This window comes from Onychomys torridus, chromosome 7, assembly GCF_903995425.1.
Source record: "Onychomys torridus chromosome 7, mOncTor1.1, whole genome shotgun sequence".
Taxonomy (NCBI): domain Eukaryota; kingdom Metazoa; phylum Chordata; class Mammalia; order Rodentia; family Cricetidae; genus Onychomys; species Onychomys torridus.
Window position 1 is genome coordinate 71,745,416 of NC_050449.1, and position 19,907 is coordinate 71,765,322.

The following is a 19,907-nucleotide window of genomic DNA, read 5'->3' on the forward strand; positions in this document are numbered from 1 at the left end:
CAGGCTACCCCTCTAGGCCCAGCCCCAGGTGGGAGCTACATTCTTGAACGTCTTGCCTGGTCTAACCCAAGACCCTCACCTGAGCTGCCTCTCCAGCCCTGGCTGAGCCCTATCCATGAACTCTCTTGGTGTGTTTGCTTCCGTTCCTTTATTCCACAATGCCCCTGTGGCCCAGACCCCACCCTGAGCGGCATCAGCTCTCTCTCTTGCTGAGTCTGACCTGGAACCCTCACCTGGGTATGCCCCTTCAGGCCCAGGCCAGAGCAGCAGTATCTTGATATCTTGACCAGTGTCAAGGACCCTAAGCTACCCCTACAGTTATCTCCTCCATCCTGATACAAAGAAGATCCTGAGCTCTCTGGGTGAGTTTGACTCAGGTCTTCATACCATGCTGCTTTCCCACCCAAGCCTGGGCCTGGCTGGGAGCACAATTTGTTGCTTTTCAATGAGTATGCTTAGTGCTTTTGTAGTACAGCCACATCCATTCCCAACTGGGAGCCAAACTAGAAGACTTTCTTGGACTTCACCCAAGCAATTCACATTACCCCTAAGATTCCCATGCCGTGGGGTTGGGGATTTAGCTCAGTGGTAGAGCGCTTGCCTAGCAAGCGCAAGGCCCTGGGTTCAGTCCTCAGCTGTGGGGGGCATAGGTAGCCATGAAGGGGCCCTGAAGAGATGCAGACCCTTGAGTTCCACAGTACAAAATAGTTCCCAACTCTCTAAGTTCTCGGGGTTGTGGTCAGGCTCCAAACCATGTGACCTTTTATGTACTCTAGGTCTCAAGGCTCTGATAAAAGGCCTTGAGATTCTAGTTCATGGTTCTATAGAGGGACAGAACTTACAGATTGAATCTATCTGTATAGATATAGAGAGATATATAGAATGGCTTATAGGCTGTGGTCCAGCTAATCCAACAATGCCTGTCTACCAACAGAAGGTCTGAGAATCCAGTAGTTGTTCAGTAAACAAAGATGGATGTTTTAGTTCATCTCCACTATATGCCAGAATCCCAAGGAAGCAGGCTCTAATACCACTGAAGAAATGGACTTGCTAGTAGGGGAGAGCAAGCAGGCAAAGAAAGCAAGCTTCCTTCTTCCATGTCCTTTATATAGGCTGCCATCAGAGTTGTAGCCCAAATTAAAGGTGTATCTTCCCACCTCAAAAGATCTGGATTAAAAGTATATCTTTCCACTTCAGGAGGTCTGAATTTAAAGTGGGCCTTCCCACTTCAAATGATTTAGTTAAGAAAACAAAAAACAAAAAAACCCTCACAGATGTCTCTAGCCACTTGGGTTTTAGTTTGTTGCAGATATAGGTGACAACCATGAATAGCTGTCACAATTGTTATCCTTGATCTAGGTACCAAGGGAGCAGAGCTTGCTCTATGCTGTGGGTGACTGGGAGAACACTGATCAGTCACAGCACAGAAAGTTTTTGTATAGCTTCTCTATCCAGAAAGAAAAGCTGAGGGAAGTGTGGCTGATTTATCAGAGAGAGTGCTGTAACTACAGGACGCTTGATCTAATACCAAATACAAGGTGCAGCAGTGGAGAATGGGGAAGTACCAGGGCTGGGGTGGGGCAGGCAGAGCCCTGCCCTGGAAAAAGTGGAGGATCCTGGGAAGGAGACACTGAGAGTGGTGCTCAGCTGAGAAAGAGGTTGTCCATTCCGGCCTTGTAGGTCATTCCTCAACTGTGGGGACAGAGCAGCCTCTGCTGACTGCCTGACTAGACTTTGAAATTCCTGAGTATTCTAGGAGTGGATGGCTATGTGTCATCTCTGCCACCCCCTGATGCTTCTGATCCACAAAAGAACTTTTCCAGGCTCTGTCCTGCCTCCTGACCTTTGCACAGGCAGCCCACTAAGGATACCGGCTCTCCTCTCCAGCTGATGACCGCCCCCATCCTCCATATGCTACTTCTCTGGAGAGTCTCCTTTCTGTGCACTCTCTACCTCCCCTACACACACACATCCTCATCTCACCTAATTGCAGTTTTTTGAGATCCTGCCAGACATTCTGCAGGACACAGAGGAAAGTGACTGATGAACTTTGCCAATAGGCAAGACAATCCTTCAAATTTCCTGCTTCTCAAAAAAGTCTGCCAGAGACTCTAGGTCTGTAGGCTGAAAATGGATGCCCCAACATTACAGAGGAAATTTGGGTGACTGTCCAAGTAGCTAGATGTCTCTGTCATTTCTAGAATTTTGGGAGTTGTTTACTTAGTTGTTTCCTGTTTACTTAGGTAATATGAAATCCTTCTGGGGTCTTTGATGAGGTTGAAGACTAGATCATTATAATTACAGTTTTCCTTAGTCATGATAAAAGATAAATTAGATATAAAACTTTAGACTCACAAAAATAAGATAGAATATTTCTTTAATTTTGCTAAATACTAACAAACTAGATATTATAACTGTAATTCTTGCTTGATAACTATTTTGTTATATATAATTTTACAATGTTAAATTTAAAACCTTCCTTTTTAATTAGACAGAAAAGAGGAAATGATGTGGGACATCCTTCTGTACACTGTGAATATGTATTGTTTTTATGGGTTGATGAATAAAGTTGCTTTTGCCTATGGCAGGGCAGAATATATAGCTAGACAGGAAAGCCAAACTGAATCCAGAGAAAAAGAAGGGCAGAGTCGAGAAAGATGCCATCCATCTGCCCAAGGAGCAAGATGCCAGTAGACCGGTCACATCACAGCCACATGGCAATACATAGATTATTAGAAATGGGTTAAGATGTAAGAGCTAGCTAGCAAGAAGCCTGAGGCATACAGTTTGTAATTAATATAAAGAGTGGTTATTTTATAAGCGACTGTAAGAGCTTGGGTGGGAGAGATTCATCTGGACTGTGGGGCTAGGTGGGACCAAGAAACCTACAGGGACCTGTTGCCAGACATGTGGTTTAAATAGCTAAAGAGGATGAGAATGCTCTAAAAGGGTTCTTCTGAGCTAATGAGGGCTTAAAGCCCAACTCGGGAAATAACCATGCCATCCCTGCTCCCCTACACCAAGTGAGTAGAGATGTGTGCCCCAACAGGCACCAAGTCATGTGACTTCCCAAGTTTCCCACCAGCACATGAGTGGGGTCTGGCACCTTCTCAGGGTTAGGCAGGTGCATCTCAGCACCTCTGAATGTTCTCTTGTCTCCTGACCACCAGTTCTGTCCTTTAACACTACCCACCTGGGACATTAGCCTTCACCTTCTGGTCAGACTTGTTAATTAGGCCTAGGAGACTGGTCATGTGACCTACCAGGCATGGAAAAAAAAAAGAGTGAGTGTGGGAGTAGTTGTCTTACAAGCCACCAGAGAATATTGTTCACCCAGGTTCCAATCCCAACCTTTGTCTCTGCTGAGGTTGAGTGGGCTGACAGTGAAAATCTTCTATTTATGGGGAACCCTTGGCACCATGGAAACAACACTGCTGCCCTCTCAACTAACTTGGTTGTGCAACCTCACTGTATGGTGGTCGAGGTCCAGTGGCACCTAGCCATGCCCATGAGCTGCTTTAGGGATTCTGGAATAATCCTGGGGAGACAGTAGTCCAACTTGGTCCCTGGCTGTGAGACTCCAGCTCCCCACAGGTTCCAAGTTCCCCCCATGGCTTTCTGTGCCCTGCACTGATCTTTACCCACAGACCCTGAGGTTTGCTGACCGCCCCAGCAATGTCTATGTTAGGGACAAAACCCCTAGGCCCAGGCAGCCTCTTCTTTGGGGGTTGGAGTGTGTGCCCATCCAGGTCACCTGTTACAGCAACAACCTTCTGCTCTCTCCTCCACATAATGTCTTGCCAGAGGAAGTCGCTTGCCCCAGGGTTAGGGGGCATCTGCAAGTTCATGAGTTGCCTTTGCCTTCACATGCCCACTCTCAAGGATGGGTCCACGTGCTGCAACCACCAGAGGAAAAGATGTTACCTTAAGTCTCCACTTCACCTTTTGGTCTTTTATGCTCCTAGGCTTTCCCACATCTTAAAGTAAAAGGGATACGAATGTTCTACTTTTTTTTTTTTTTTATGAATTTGGTGCACCTAGATTTCATGTAATTTTGTCATGTGTGTCTATGATAATTGTTTTCATATGTTGCCTGTGTCAATTTTTTAAAACAAACTGGCCATTTCAGTTTTTAAATTCGTTATTGTGGTGTGCTAAAATGACTGTTCTTCTCTGACATGCCCAATTAACAAGCACACGTGCAGATTTACAAAGGTAGGTTTTGGGTGATGTATTACGAGGCCTGATAAATATATACTACCTTACAAACTTGGGTCTTCTAAACATCTTAAAACCTATTAAATTGATGTCTTTGGATCTATTAAGTGTTTCACAGAACTTTAAAGTGTAAGTTGTTCCTATAAATAGTATTCATTAAACTCACAAGATGAAGATTTCATTAAGCTATAAAGTTTGATGTTACATACATAGATTTTTGGTAAGGATTTCCTTCTAAAACAGGCTTAAACATTATTTAATTTATAAAATAATCAAATCATGAGTAACATTTAAAAAAACATATACAGCTGGTTGGTGATGGCACACACCTTTAGTCTCAGCACTTGGGAGACAGAGACAGATAGATCTCTGTGAGTTCAAGGCCAGCCTGGTCTACAGAGTGAATTCCAGGACAGGCTCCAAAGCTACAGAGAAACCCTGTCTTGAAAAACAAAACAAACAAACAACAAAAAAAAAAAAACATATGCTTTCTTTTTCAAAATATTGTTAACATAAAAATGTTGGCACTGGAACATTCTGCCTGAGGCCAACCCAGGACCCAGCTGTAGATCTTACAAAACCCAACAACTTGGAGGTAGTGGTGAGATTGCCCTGCTGAACAAACTGCTCAGCTGAGATCCATTAAGGAGAGTCTGCAGTCTTAGGAAACAAGATCAGCTGAGGAATTGACGAATGAGCAAAACGTGACCTGAGAACACAAAAGAAGGCGCCGCCCAGCCACCGAACTGGATCACCAGAATCATAAGCCTACCCAACACGGACCAGGAACAGGTAAGCCCCCATCTCCACACCAGCAGATCAGGTCTATAGCCACTAAGCCCTGCCCATCAGAGTCCCAGGAACCAGACAGCTACCTTTCCCTGCTTCCCCCACCAAAAAAAAAAAAAAAAAAAAAAAAAAAAAAAAAAAAATTGGTGCTGGAGAGGTGGCTCAGCAGTTAAGAGCACTGGCTGCTCTTCCAGAGCATCCAAGTTCAATTCCCAACCTCATGTCAGCTCCTAATTATCTGTAACTCCACTTCCAGGGGACCTGACACTTTCACACAGACATGCAGGCAAAATACCAATGTACATGAAATGAAATAAATTATTTTAAAATGTTTAATGTAAGGGGTTTTTTGTTGTTTGTTTGTTTTTTGAGGCAGGGTTTCTCTGTATAGCTTTGCACTTTTCCTGGAACTTATTCTGTAGCCCAGGCTAGCCTTGAACTCACAAAGATCCACCTTCCTCTGCCTCCTGAGTGCTGGGATTAAAGGCATGGTCCACCACAGCCTGGCAATGTGAGGGTTTTTTAATTAAGGCTGGACTACATATAAAGGGATGCATACTTTTACTAAAGATCTTTGTGTTACAGTTTCTTTTCACAATAAGAAATATAGGATATGTAATTCCCAATGAACAATAACATTCAAAATCTTTGTTTATATAAATCTGTCATATGTATGACAACACCAACAGATCCATATATTAGCCAGGCCTAGGTAAGATATAACTCTAAATATTAAAACTTGTCATTTTAAAAACTTGAATGAGTGTGTTAAAATTTATAGTGATCTTAATATGTTACACCATAATGGTAGGTCTGGGCCAATTATTCATCTGTTTTTAGTTTCAAGGAAAGATTGCTTAGGTCAAATACCTGCCGAATTATGAACATTCCTTCTGCAAAGGGGAACAGGTGACTCAGAAGAGCTGAAGTCAACAATGTGAAACGTCATCCCACCTCACAGAGCACTGATGCAAAAGAAATTATTTTGGCCAAAGCACATGGACTCGGGTTGCCCAAATAACATGTTCTAACATGGAAAGGGTTCTGTGAACTTTAATAATCATAGAACAAGAGAATTTTTTTGTTGTTGTTGCTTTGTTATTGTTGTTCAAACACATTGGTGGGAACATCAGGTTAGGCGGCTGCATCAAAATAGACTGCTACAGGAAACAGGTATTTCCGATGACGACCTTAGTTCTGAGTTCTTGGAAGTCAGAGGTCTGCTGATGCCACCCAAGGGCCTCACCTGATAGTTGAAGGGGTGTCTGGTGAGACACAGAGGTGGACAGTAGATAGCAAATGGCAGACACCAAAGACACCTGAAGAGCATTCGACCTGGATCTGCAACCTTAACTGTGGGTGCTAGACCTACACATCCTGCAAAGTCAAGAGCCATAGCAAAGCACCTGTCTTTGAAAATATGGTTCAGGGTCAGGGGTGGAGCATCATGTGAGGCTCTGGGTTCAATCTCCAGCAGGAAAAAAAAAATGAAAGAAGGGATGGAGGAAGACTGTCTCAGAACCTTTAGTTCAAGAAGGCTGTATCTTAAAATAGCTTTAATAAGGGGTAGAGAGATGGCTCTGGGGCTAAAAGTAGTTATGCTCTTGCAGAGGTTGGGATTTCAGTTCCCAGCAGCATGTCAAACTGCCTGTAACTCCACTCTTGGGGTGAGGCATGGAAAGGGGAGTCTGGTGCTTTCTCTGGCTTCCCTGGGTACTGCATGCATGTGATACAAATACAAAGTAGCAGGCAAACATTCATACATATAAAATAAGAAGAAATAAATCTCTCTTCCAAAAAAGATTATTATAGGGCCAGCAGATGGTTCAGTGTGTAAGGCACTTTTCACACAGTCCTGATGACTTAAGTTGGATCCCTGGAAGTCACCTAAAGCTGGAATGAGGAAGTCAACTCAACAGCTGCCCTCTGACCTCCACAGGTATGCTACACCACTCTTGTGTAGGCGCACAAACGCGCACGCGTGCGCGCGCGCGCGCGCACACACACACACATACACACACACACACACACACACACACACACACACACTTTAATTAATTAATAACTATAACGAAAGCAAAGTGTTAAAACAGGAAAGGGGCTGCAGCCACCTCTCTCCTTCCTTCCTGGCATGAGGTTTGATTGAGTACACCTGGGACAAAGAGGAAGCATTGTCCGCTGAGACACTAACAAAAGAACCCATCAGTGGCTCATGCCTAACAGCCCCCCAACTCTTGAGCTCCCTTCTCACCCTAATTCTTATTTTCCTTTTCTGTCTCCAAAACTCATGTCTACTAAAGTAATTGCTCAAGATCACACATGTAAATTGTCAAATCAGAACTGTAGGATTCTGCATACCACCTCCCTGATTGCTTCCAGCTGGAAAGAATTCTGACCACACTCAAATGCCCAGCAGTCCTTTCCTGCTGGTGTCAGGATTCACAGTCCGACCATGACAGGGACTGCAATATCCCCCGGTGTGCATACCTCAGACTCTTGAATGCAATGCAGTCACAAATGTGCCGATTTATTTGCTCCATTAGTCATGGTGGTGAGGCTGGTAAGGCTGAAGCAGATGAAAAGGTGATTCCAAAGCACAGGGGTTGAATCTGGCTCTCCATCACTCACAGATCCCATCCTGCTGTCAGGACTACCAACCATGAGGAGGGGCTGTCGGAGACACAAGAGAAGCCTGGTTCCCAGTGAGCAGGAAGGCACAAGAGAGGTGCAGCATGGGAACCGAAAGAGGTAGGGCTGAGTGTGCTGGGCTGAGAGAGGCATTGACTTGTGAGCAAGCCAACTGGCTTCCTCCAGGTGTCTGCTGTCTTAGGGAATTTAGAATGCCCATGTAGAGAGAATCCCACATTCTCACCTCTGCTCAGACCTTGGGCCCGAGGGCAGGTTCCTTCTCCTCAGGGTTTCCGGCCTTGGTTTCCTCCTGGGCAATCTAGATTTCAGCCAACAATTAGCTAAATGGTTTTAACCCCAGTAGACCTGAAGTCTGTGCCCAGAGTCTACAATGTATGACCCCGGAGGTTAGATGTAGCATTGGGACTGCAGGACAGAACATATGGGAGGTGGGGATGGACCTCTGTAGAATGATGGAGTCTTTGGGGATAAGGGAATCCTCAGAGGAGGTGTGGGCCCCACTGACAGCAGCCTTCCTGACTCCAGATTCTTGGCATGTGGTGTCCCTGGTCAAAGAGAGCCCTACATGACTGGTTCATTGGCAGAAGCCCCCTTGCCAAAGTCCAAGCTTTGGAGCCTTGAGTAGTGTTATAGGGATCTAGATGGCAAGAGTGAGTGTAAATGGGCAGTGGCTGAAAGAGAAGAAATGACTCACGCCAGTGGGCCTAGATCTACAGGTGGGGGTAGGGTGGGGTGATGTGGAGAGATGGGAAGGAGAGGGCAGAAGGCACAGTTTAGAAGAAGGTGACGCTGGACAGGATCTTCTGAAGCCTTTTCCTTGCAGGCAAGGATGCTGTCTGGTTTTCATACCCATTTCGGGTCCTTTTGTGATCTTCCTAGGTTGATTCTGGATTTCATTGATTGTGGGCCTTTCCTGTCTATCCACCTGGAAATGTGGGTCTTCAGTGCATTGTTTGGTAAGCATGGCGAGAGCTTGTACCCTTGAAGAGTAAGCCGGTTGAACATGGTCTGTTAATTGCTACCAAACTGCCTGGCCCAGTGAGTCCCTGATCCAGTATCTCTTAGAAAGGTAGACAAAATGTCAGCTGAGTGTAGGTGGGCCCCACCAAAGTGCCCATTTCCTTCAGGGCCTAAGATTTCTTTTCCTGTCTTCCTGGGGGCTGCCACTGTTGCCCACTAAGCATCCTCTCCCCTTCCCAGGTTTTAAAAGTTCTAAAAATGTGAAGGATTTTGAGGATACCTACATGGTTTATGTAACAGTTAAAATGGACATAAATGGCATGGTCCTGCACATTGCTGGGAAGGAAATTTTCAGAAATTTTGCAGTGATTCTCATTGTGTCCCTGGCTTGCAATCTCCGGATCAAACGAAATCGAGGTAAATGGCTTCACATATCCTGGTAGAGGGCATTTCTTTCTCTGAAGGTCTGAAAAGGCAGCTTTTCCTACCTTTTATGTTCCTTCTAATTAGTTCCACCATCTGAAGGCCCTGGGCAGAGAGTTCTGAAAACCACCACCCAGTCTAACAATCTCTAGTTGTGATTTCTTCTTTCAGAGTAGGACCAGCAAGCTGCAGCTGGTTAAGGCGACTGTGCATTTGATGCTGTTGTGTCCAGGTCGCAAGACCCCCAAGCAAGACCACCACAGAGCCAATATCCGATGCAAGCACACAGAGGTTTTTAATAACAAAATAAGCAAGCATCTGACACAGCAGGTGGAGGAGAACGGGCCTGAGCACTCACTTGAAGGGATTTATATAGGAAAAGTTTACATGCAGCTTGGGATTGGATGAGGGGGTTAGGGGTGAGGCAGTTCTTTGAAGTTACTGGCTGAACTGTAAGCATGAAGCTACTGATGGCTAACAAGATTTGGGGTATCATAAGTTTTTTACTCCCTATGTCCTGCTTTTGTTGAACCCAGGGTATATACATTTAGATTTATTATTCCAGTCCTGCTCTCCTCTGAGGTCAACTTCTGGTCATTTGAGTCCATTACTCCCCATATCTTGTTTTGCCAAGTCCAGGATACATAGATTTATTGTCCCAGCCTTAAGTTCAACTTCTGATCACTTCTAAAACTACTGTTCAGCAAATACCTTTGGAGGAGGGTGGGGGGAAGCATCTCTCAAGATGGCTACTGATTTTTCCCTTTCAATGCAAATACGTAAGATCTTGTTTGTTCTATCCAGATGTGGGATTGAGTCCCTAGAAAACTCTCTAGAGGAATGTAATCTGTCAGATCTCTTTGGTCTATCTCTTAGCTTCACCCGATTGTGCATTTCAACAACGAGTCTGAGGCCCAGCAGCATCAGGGTCACCCAGACACCATTTAAAAACCTAATCCACTCAGGCACCCTCTCCACTATCACAGAACCAGAAACCAGAGAGGCGAGACATAGCAGCCTGTGCTTTAAAAAGCGTTCCAGAGGACGCTGGTGCAGGCCCAAGTCCAAAATTACCCCTGTAATAAACACCTCTGTGAGCATGTACCTGACCAGCTGCTTTCTTTTTAGCCAGAGCCTGGGCCAGGGGCCTGCAAAGTCCTGTGTGGTGGTCATCGAGATACTTCATTTAAAGTGGGGGGCTGCCCAGAACTCAATGTTGAGATGACAAGCTTTCCCATGACTTCAACACAGGACAGGAGCCTTGCTGTGGAAAAGCCTGCTAGCCTGGAGACTAGGATGCCAAACTCCAGATCTGTTTGTGCCATGATAGAGGGGAAGGGCAGGGGGCAGATTTCCAGTCTTCTTAACTCTATCCTGGTGTTCATTATTGCAGTGCCCTGTTCTTACATGGATTTCTGATGGTTTAATAATAAATAAAAGGTACATCTGGAAACCGGGACTGTGTAGTTGACTCAAATGAAGAAGATCTAGCCTGTTTGCTGTTTTGGTTTTATTGGTTTCTAGTGTTGCTTTTTTTAGTTCTCTTTTTCATTTGTTTGTTTGTTTGTTTGTTTTTCAAGACAGGGTTTCTCTCTGTAGCCCTGGCTGTCATGGAACTCGCTTTGTAGCCCAGGCTAGCCTTGAATTCAGAGATCTGCCTGCCTCTGCCTCCTGAGTGCTGGGAGTAAAGGCCTGGACCACCACCTCCTGGCTTAATCTTTATCAGGTGAGATGAAGAGGTAAAACACATCTTTATATAGTCCTTTGGGCTCCTCATGGAGTTTAGGGTTGTGCGCGAATTTTTTTCTGGAGGAGTCTGGTGTGCCTCCTGCTGGAGATGAGGCTCACCAGGGCCTGCGTCCCAGCGGAGTTTCACTGGAGGTGGAGGGGGAGAAGAGATGTGGCAGCAATGTAGTCGTAAGGGAACAACCACATCTGGGTTGTGCATCCCAGGGCTCACTGCTGGCATTGGCAGGAGCAGTGAAGTTTCAGCCTGAGCCTTTTAGAAGCTGAGTTAGACTGAGAGGGAGATTTTACATGAAGATGCTTGTGGATGGAGGGGGGGGGGGCTGGAAATGGAGGAATGAGAGTCTCATAAGGGACTAATAAGCAACCAGGCAGTGGATCTTTGTGAGTTCAAGGCCAGCCTGGTCTACAAAGCAAGCTCCAGGACAGATACCAAAACTACATAGAGAAACCCTGTCTCAAAAAACAAAAACAAAACAAAAAGGTGGGAGGGTAATAAGCCTGGCTCTGAGAAAATGGCAGTGGGGTGTGGAGTCTGATGGTCCAGGGGCAAATGAGGATAACTGATGTCCTCAAGTCCCAGTGACAGTCTGGAGGGAGCAGACTTGGTAGGTGCTGAGAACAGAGGCAAGATTAGTGACAGAGGGTCATTGTTCACATAGCCACTTGTCCATACCCTGTGTGGTCTGGAGTAGTTAATGCAGGACTTGGCCTTTCAAAAGTAAAATGTGCTGAGTTTCGTATGAGTTTCCTAGTTAATAAGTCAAAACATATATTACTAATAGACTGTATCCTTTGTTGTTTTTGATTTTGATACTGGGGCTCTCTGTGTAAACCAGCCTGGCATGGAGTCCTCTGTCCTGATTCTGTGCCCTCCTATGTGCAGGCACCACTGTGGCCGGCTTTTTCTGTCTGAGATAGTCTTACTAATTTAAGTAAAAATTCAATCTTGAACACATGACACTCCCTTAAATGGTAAAATCTTAGGTCAGGAGTGAAGGCTCATGGCTTCGATCCCAGCACCTGGAAGGAAGAGGCAGGAAGACATGGAATTTTCAGCCAGCCTGGCCTACACAGGCCTTCAAATAAAAAAAAAAAAAAAAAAAAAAAAATGATAACGTAGTTTTAAAAAGTAGATCAATATAAAGGTATATACATGTATGTATGTGCTGTAACAAGAGTTGGTGAGGGGCTGGAGAGATGGTTCAGGGCTAAGTGTAGCAGGAGTCTTGAGAGTCTTATTAATAAGATCAAACCCGAGGCCAGTTATTGGGGTGATCGCTGGAAGATCAGAGAAGCAGAACAAGCCACAGCTACCTCACCTCACCAGTTCCTCAGCTGGTCTTGTTTCCTCAGACTGGAAGCTTCTGAGTTCTCATCCAGAATGGATCTCAGCTGAACTGTGCTGCTCCAAAGCCTAAAAGCTTAACCAGCCAAATGCTTCTAGTTTCTGGTCTTCACGCCTTATATACCTTTCTGCTTTCTGCCATCACTCCCTGGGATTAAAGGCTCATTTTCTGGGATTAAAGGCATGTGTCACCATGCCTGATTGTTCCTAATGTGGCCTTGAACTCAGAGATCCAGAGGCATTTCTGTCTCTGAAATGCTAGGATTAAAGGTGTGTGCTACCACTGCCTATCCTCATGTTTAATATTGTGGCCGTCCTGTTCTCTGACACCAGATAAGTTTATTTCAGGGAACACAATACCACCACATTTCCCCTGTTTATGTCTAAAATTTTAAAAAGCTTATAACTAATACAAGAAAAATCATATCCAATAAGTATATACAATATACACAGTCAAGATTACATTGATGTCTAGTCCATGAACATTTGACAGATTCAGGCGAAAAACTCCATTACATATAACAATGTCCAGTCCAGTAACATTTAATAAACTCAGACAAAAAAAAAATTTGTTACTTCTATGTAAAACAAGTAGTTCCATTTTAAAAGTAGATTCAAAAATTTATCTTTTTTCTTATCATATTCATATTCTCTCTTTTTTCTTTTCATAAAAGTTTCAATAATCTACCTTTTGTCATTTTTATATCTTTCCCTTTTTCTTTTTAGTGTAGATTCAATGATCTACCCATTTAGCCTATTATGTCTTTATCTTTTTTCTCAGGGTAGACTCAGTGATCTATCTCATACCTATAGTCTCCTTTTTCTTTTTTAAACAAAAACTCTATTTTGGGGTTAATTGTCAAGTCCTGTATCATTTGTCCAGCTGCTGCATAATGAGAAAGTGCAGGGCTTGTTTCAAGTCCTTGTTCAAGTTGTCTGTCAGGCTGGATCATCTCAGCCAGTCATCTCAAAATTGTCCTGACCAGTTTGTAGTCCAAAGTCGATCTTTCCATGGTGCTAATACCTTTATCATAATCCGCATGAATTCATCAAAGTTGCTGTTAGGCTTGGTCATGGTTCTCTGAAGACTTTTTTTTTTTTCTTTTTTGTGCCTCCTCTGTGGTTTGGAGCAATCACAGTCTCATGTCTGTCTGTCTCTCAGAACCATGAGTATTCTTCCCTAGAAGAGAAAATCTTCACAGCCATTTCTCCCCACCATTTGTCTTGCCAAACTTTTCCAAACTGACCTTTGCTGATGCCTTGTAACATGATGATCCGGGCAATTCTCTGAACAAGCAGTAGTAAACACTTCATCCCAGGTAGCAGCATCACCTCAGTCACCAACACCATAAGAAGCAGCCAGCAACTCGGAGCAGCAGTCACTGCCTCCATGGTCCCACTGCCACCGTTTGTGTCTGGGCCCCGGCCTAAGCTTCTCCTTAGCAAGCCTCCTAGGCCGGCCTCAAACTCAAGATCCTCCTGCCTCTGCCTTCTTCGGTAAATCCAACCAGGGTGCCACCACAACCGGCCAAGTGTAGCTCCGGCCTGAGCTGGGGCTCACAAGGTCACAGGCAAGAGACTTTTTCGTGAATTCGTACCACGAACATTGGGCACCAGATGTAGATGTAACTGTCTTGTTAAATAAGAAACACAGAACCAATTTGTACCAGCTAAGAGCACTGACTGCTCTTCCAGAGGCCCTGAGTTCAATTCCCAGCACCCACATGGCAGCTCACTCCTGTCTTTAACTCCAGTTTCAGGGGACCACCCATGGCAAAACCACAAATGCACATAAAAATAAAATATATCGGGCTGGAGAGATGGCTCAATGGTTAAGAGCACTGGCTGTTCTTCCAGAGGTCCTGAGTTCAATTTCCAGCAACCACATGGCGGCTCACAGCTATCTGTAATGAGATCTGATGCCCTCTTCTGGTATGCAGGCAGAACACTGTATGCGTAATAAATAAAATCTTTAAAAATAATAATAAAATAAAACATATTTTAAAAAAGAGTTGATGAGAGAAGAGTCTATGAATTTGAAAGAGAGCAAGGAGGAGTGTGTTCACGGGTTTGAAGGGAAGAAAGGGAAGGGAGAAATGATATAATTAAAATCGCAAAATTAAATGAGAAAAATTTAAGTAGCTAGTTCTACGAGTGTTTTTGCTAACATTTGGTGAGCTTACTTTTCTGATTTTCAGTGTTCTAAACAACCTCGATGACGGAGCTTCCTGGTCATCTCCTTGGTCCTCAGAGTAGAAACTCTCTACCTTCTCTGGTCTCACACCAGTGAGTGGCAGAGCCAGGCTCCCCCATCTTGCCTTTGTCACAGTGAACACACAACAGGTCATAATGATTTTTATTAGCACCAGGCACAAAACTGTTAATGTCACAACTTTGAGTTTATTTCGTTATTACTCTTTAAATGACTGATAGAATCTATTTTTAAAATTTTTAGTTTAGCAGGGAAAGTACTGGGTTTCATCAGGATGTCTTCAAACACACTCGTCATACATTGCTCTCTTCCCCATCCCCTTCTCCCCTCCAGCGAAGGGAAGCCCCTTTTTTCCCAGGTGAGGTTGGCATGGCACTTTGACTTGCTGAGGCATTTATCACTGAGTCTCACTCATTTCACCTAATGTAATGGCTTCCACTTACTTCTATTTTCATGAAAATCCCACTTTTTCATTTTTCTTTGCTGTTGCATAAAATTCCATTGTAGGTGCATACCATAGATCTTTATCTGGTGGCATTCATTTAGGCTGCTTCCATTTCCTGCTGATGTGAATCCTGGAGATGCAGTTACCTCTGTGGGCCTACACTTGGGATCTTTGGGTATATACCCAGGAATGGACTAACATGGTAGTATTATTTTCTGTTGTCTGAGAACCTTCTATGATGCTTTTCACAGTAGCTGTACAAGTTTACACACCACCAGCAGTCAACAAGGTTTCCTCTTTTCTTACATTGTCACCAGCCACTTTTTACATTCATTTATTGACATCTAAGTGTGCACACCTGTGTGTGTCACAGTATATAGATAAAAATCAGAGAACAGCTTAGTGGAGTTGATTCTCTCCTTCCACTGTGTGGAATGAAGGAATTAAATTCAGGTGCTAGGTTTGGCAGACAGTGCCTTTCCCCAATGAGTCATCTTGTGACACCCTCACCAGTCCTTGTGATTTTTTTCTTTTAAAATTTAATTAAAATATAATTACATCATTCTTCATTCTTTACTCACTACTATCCCTCCAGTGTCTGCCGCTCCCAACCTCTCTCCCAAATTCACAGCCTCCTTTTCTTTAATCACTGTTACATATACATAAAACAAATCAACAGGAATACAGCCTGCTGGATCTCTTTAGTGTTGCCTACATGCATGTGTCTAGGGTTGACCATTTGGTATTGGATCCAATCAAGGGTTTCATCCCTGAGAAACCCTAATTCTCTCTCAACAGTTGCTAGTTGCTTATAGCTCTTTATTTATGGGTGTGGCCCATAAGATGTCCTCCATCTATATCAGGATGACAGCTGGTGTTGGAATTGTTCATGTCTTGTTTAGGCAACCATGTTGAGATTTTATGGGTACAGCTTCCCTGTCATAGAAAATGCAATTTCACACAGACTTCTGTTTCTTTGGCTCTTATAATCCTTCTGCCTCCTTTTCCATGATGTTCCCTGAGCTTTAGTTATGGGAGTTGTGATGTGGATGTACCACGTGGGCTGGGAATCCCATAGTCAGTTAGTCTCTGCATTTTGACCAGTTGTGGCTCTCTGTTATTTGGTTCCCAACTGCTGCACATTGAAGCTTCTTTGATGAGAGGTGATGTTATGATAGTTCTACACACCTGTATAATTAATCAGCATAGATTTACATTAAGCAATAATAGAGTAGTTTGACTTTATTACATCCATATAAATGTATAAGATATATATTTGTATCACCTCCTCTTCAGTGAGAGTTTTATCTGTGGTTATAAGTATTTAGAATGCAGTTAGGGATAGAAAGATGAAAGTAGTAGGTTTTCCTCTAAGATCCATGGCTTCACTAGCCCTGGATAGCTGGCTAGGTTTTCATTATCAGGCATGATTTTCCTCATGTTGATCATGCCTTAAGTCCAATTAGATAGCCTTAAGTGACTGCCAATGTATGAGTGCCACTATTGAACCTTTAGGTCTACCTTGCCATGCTGGTTGTTGTTTGGGTCATGGGCACCACAGCTAGGTAGGGCTATCTGTTGCTTCTCCACATTGGCAGCTTGCACAATCCCATCTGGTATTATGAAAGGTAGTCCTCAGGGAGGAAGTATTCAGGTGAGATTCAGATTGAATCCTCCAAGTCCTGTGTCAGAAGTGTGTGGTGTCTTTAGCAATGGTACTGACCTTTAAGGACAACATAATAACCTATTGTATTTAGGGAGTCTCTTGCATTCCTCTGGCCAACAACTCAAAAGGGAGTGTCTCATACCTGGTGGTGAGATTTTTTGGAGATAGTCTGTGGCTTTGGAGGAGCATTATTACTCCAAGTGGCATAACTCCATTGAAAAAGTATAGTCATACAAATACCATACATGTTGTCTTAGGTTGCTGTTGCTGTGATAAAACACCGTGACCATAAGAAACTTGAAGGGTGGGTTATTTCATCTTACAACTTACAGTCCATCACCCAGGACAGGAACTCACAGCTGGAGCCTGGAGGCAGGAGCTGAAGCAGAGGACATGGAGAATGGCTGATTACTGGCTTCCTCCTCAAGGCTTCTTCAGTCTGCTTTCTCATACACCCCAGAACCACCTTTCCATAGGTACCACCACTTACAATGGGCTGGGCCCTTTGACATCAGTTACTAATTAGGAAGCTACACGACAGGTGTGCCTGCAAGCCATTTGGGGGGTGATATTTTCTCAATTGAGATTCCCTCTTCCTAGCCAGCACATATATGCAATTGTAGATAAATATAAAATCATGTAATTCCTTGTGACTTTTTCACAGTCTTCGTGATGCTTTTTCTTCCGTTGCTTATGTATTGTTTCCTCCCTCTCCACATTTACCTCCTCCTTTCCCCCATTTCCCCTTTCATCTCATTTGTGTCTCCCTCTTTCCCTCCCTAGTGCCCCACAATGGTCTCTTTTAATTTTCTCATTTCTATGGTTATTTCGAGCTGTGTATTCACACCTGAAGATTTGGAACTAAGAACCACAGATGAGAGAGGACATGTAGTGTTTTCTTTTTGGATGGAGACAACCTTTCTCAACTATCTTCTAGTTCCATCTACTTACCTATAAATACCCTGCTTTCATTTTGTGTCTTACAGCTTAATAGCATTCTACAGTGTGTAATGAAGGACAGCTAGGTTGTTTCCATTTCCTGGCTCCTGTGGATAGAGTGGCAATAAACATGACTGTGTAAATATCTGTGAATATAACGTTGAATCCTTTGGGGCAGGCACATGGCCAGTAGTGGTACAGCTGAGTCTGAAGGTGGACATATTTTTCGCTTTTTGGGAATTTTCCACCCTGATTTCCAGAGTGGCTTCACTAGTTTGCACTCCCACCAGTAGTGAATGAGGGTTCCCTTTTCTCCACACCCTCCTCAGCATATGTTGTCAGTTGTGTTGCTGTGTCCAGACATTCTGAATGGTGTACAATTAAATAATAAAGTTGATTTAATTTGTAGTTTCCTAATTGATAGATGTAGTGGATAGCCATCTCAGCATTGGCCTGGAAGTTCCAACCCCCACTGAGGCTTCGGTAATGGTCACACCCACAAGGCAGAGCGGAGGAGGAAGCAGAAGACCCAAGATAGAGAGGGGGTCTCTCTCGCTTGGTTCTGGGACGCTGGATGCAGGAAGTAGACTGAGCAGAGTTCTCCAGAGAACACTGCCAGACTGCACCATACCTTTGCCAGACTCTACAACCTATCCCTTCATTTGTAAGTTACCCCACAAAATAAACCTCCCTTTTAACTACTTGGAGTGGCCTTAATAATTTCACTAATATCTGGCGCCCAACGTGGGGCACGAACCCACGACCCTGGGATTAAGAGTCCCATGCTCTACCGACTGAGCTAGCCGGGCTGGAATTTTTTCCCAAGCATTTAGAGCTGCTGTACGGCATAGGGATATTGTATGCTCATCATAAATGGCTTGTACATTCCTGTCAGCAAAACATCCCTTACCAAGTATTTGATCTTGGGAGATCTCAAAACCTCTGAGTTTACCTTGTTGTTCTAAATTTCTTGCCTCTTCTCTCAATCAGCTTTTCCACTGTAACTGCTGGCTATATTCTAGAACAGCTGAAATTAACTGATGACAGTCATCTGGAATGATTCTTTGTGAGGTAGACCACGAATTTAACATCTGTTTTTCATATGTGGAGTGTATCCCAAATGTAACTACTGCTTCCTTTATATTTTTAAAGTCCTTTGTTGAAATTGTTGTAAGGTATATGTTGTATATGGCTTGGGGTATGTGTCATCTGCTGGCTTCTCATGGATGATAACAGGATAAGCCATTGTATGAGAGCCATTTGGAGATGTTTCAACCTGTATGGTCTTGCTTATTAGGTCCCTTGTCATGTTTATTGAGAGTTTCCTCCAGGGCTTGTAAACAAGCACCTAGGGTCTGTTCCAGGGAGTAAACCTCCTCTCTTGTAAGGGATTCCAGATTTTTCATGGAATCATGGAAGTTTTTATGTTCTTCTGAAACACATGATTCCATGGACCTTATCTTATCAAGTAATGATAATTTTTCTTCCTTATATAGTGTCTGAGTAGCTACAACTTCACTCTGGAGAGTTAGTGTTCTATCCATTAAATACTCATATTTATTATCAAAAAAGCAATTTTGGGTACAAGCTTGTTTTGTAAATTCTGGTTAGCAGATTCCAGAGAAAGAATCTTTTTCTGTAAGCCTTCATTGCTATCTTTTAAAGCCTGTAAATCCTGGTTAGCAGATTCCAGAGAGAGAATCTTTTTCTGTAAGCCTTCATTGCTATCCGTTAAAGCCTGTATCAGTCCCAACAATGACTCATCTTTGTTCTTATTATTAAACCAGTGTTTGAACACTGTGTGAATTATTACAATGAATGTCAAAATTGTACAGGCCAGATATGTCTTAGGGAGGTCGTATATTTCCAGGAAAATGTCATTCATCATGCAGGCAAAAAGGTTTTTAAATTCTTGTGAGGTAATGTTGTCAGCCATATTACAAGAATTACTCAAAATTTGTAAGTCAGTTTTAAGGTGTAAAATTATCAAGTACTTTTACTTGAAAGAAGCTTACCTTTCTGTGGTTTTGGGGGGGGGGGGTGTGTAGCAGCACTTTTCAGCCAGCAGGAGGCGTTGGTATAGCTCCAAAGCAGGGCCTGCTGGCAACCTTGGCTGGCAGCAGCTGAAGGCAGGAGCCAAGATGGCAGGGAGCCGGCACTCAGGGAGGAGTGGGAACACCTCACTCACTCACATCTCTATAATTATGTTAGTTAGGTTATCCAGATTTATAAAAACATAGGTCAGATGGACAGGTAATCTTCAAACACTTCATGGACCTAGAGAATATGGCATTTAAATAACTTAGAATTCTGTTGATGTGAGACACAATTGCTCCTGGCAGCACCAATTTGATCCCGAGAGAATGTTGGGCTTCTAAGACATTTCCATTTGGAAGTTTGTCTTCTTGGCACAAAATGGCCTACTGGGCAAAGAACTGCCCTTGCCTCAACTGCTGACAGTATGAATGCTGTCCTTTCTGAACAAGTGGGACACAAGGAAAGCGACCACTAT

General features: G+C 43.7%; 1 non-coding gene across 1 annotated transcript; it reads right to left on the reverse strand.

Moving 5' to 3' along the window:
* Nucleotides 1-18,131: 18,131 nt before the first annotated feature.
* Nucleotides 18,132-18,204, reverse strand: Trnak-cuu. Its single transcript has one exon. It is a non-coding gene; the product is annotated as a tRNA-Lys (tRNA).
* Nucleotides 18,205-19,907: the final 1,703 nt, after the last annotated feature.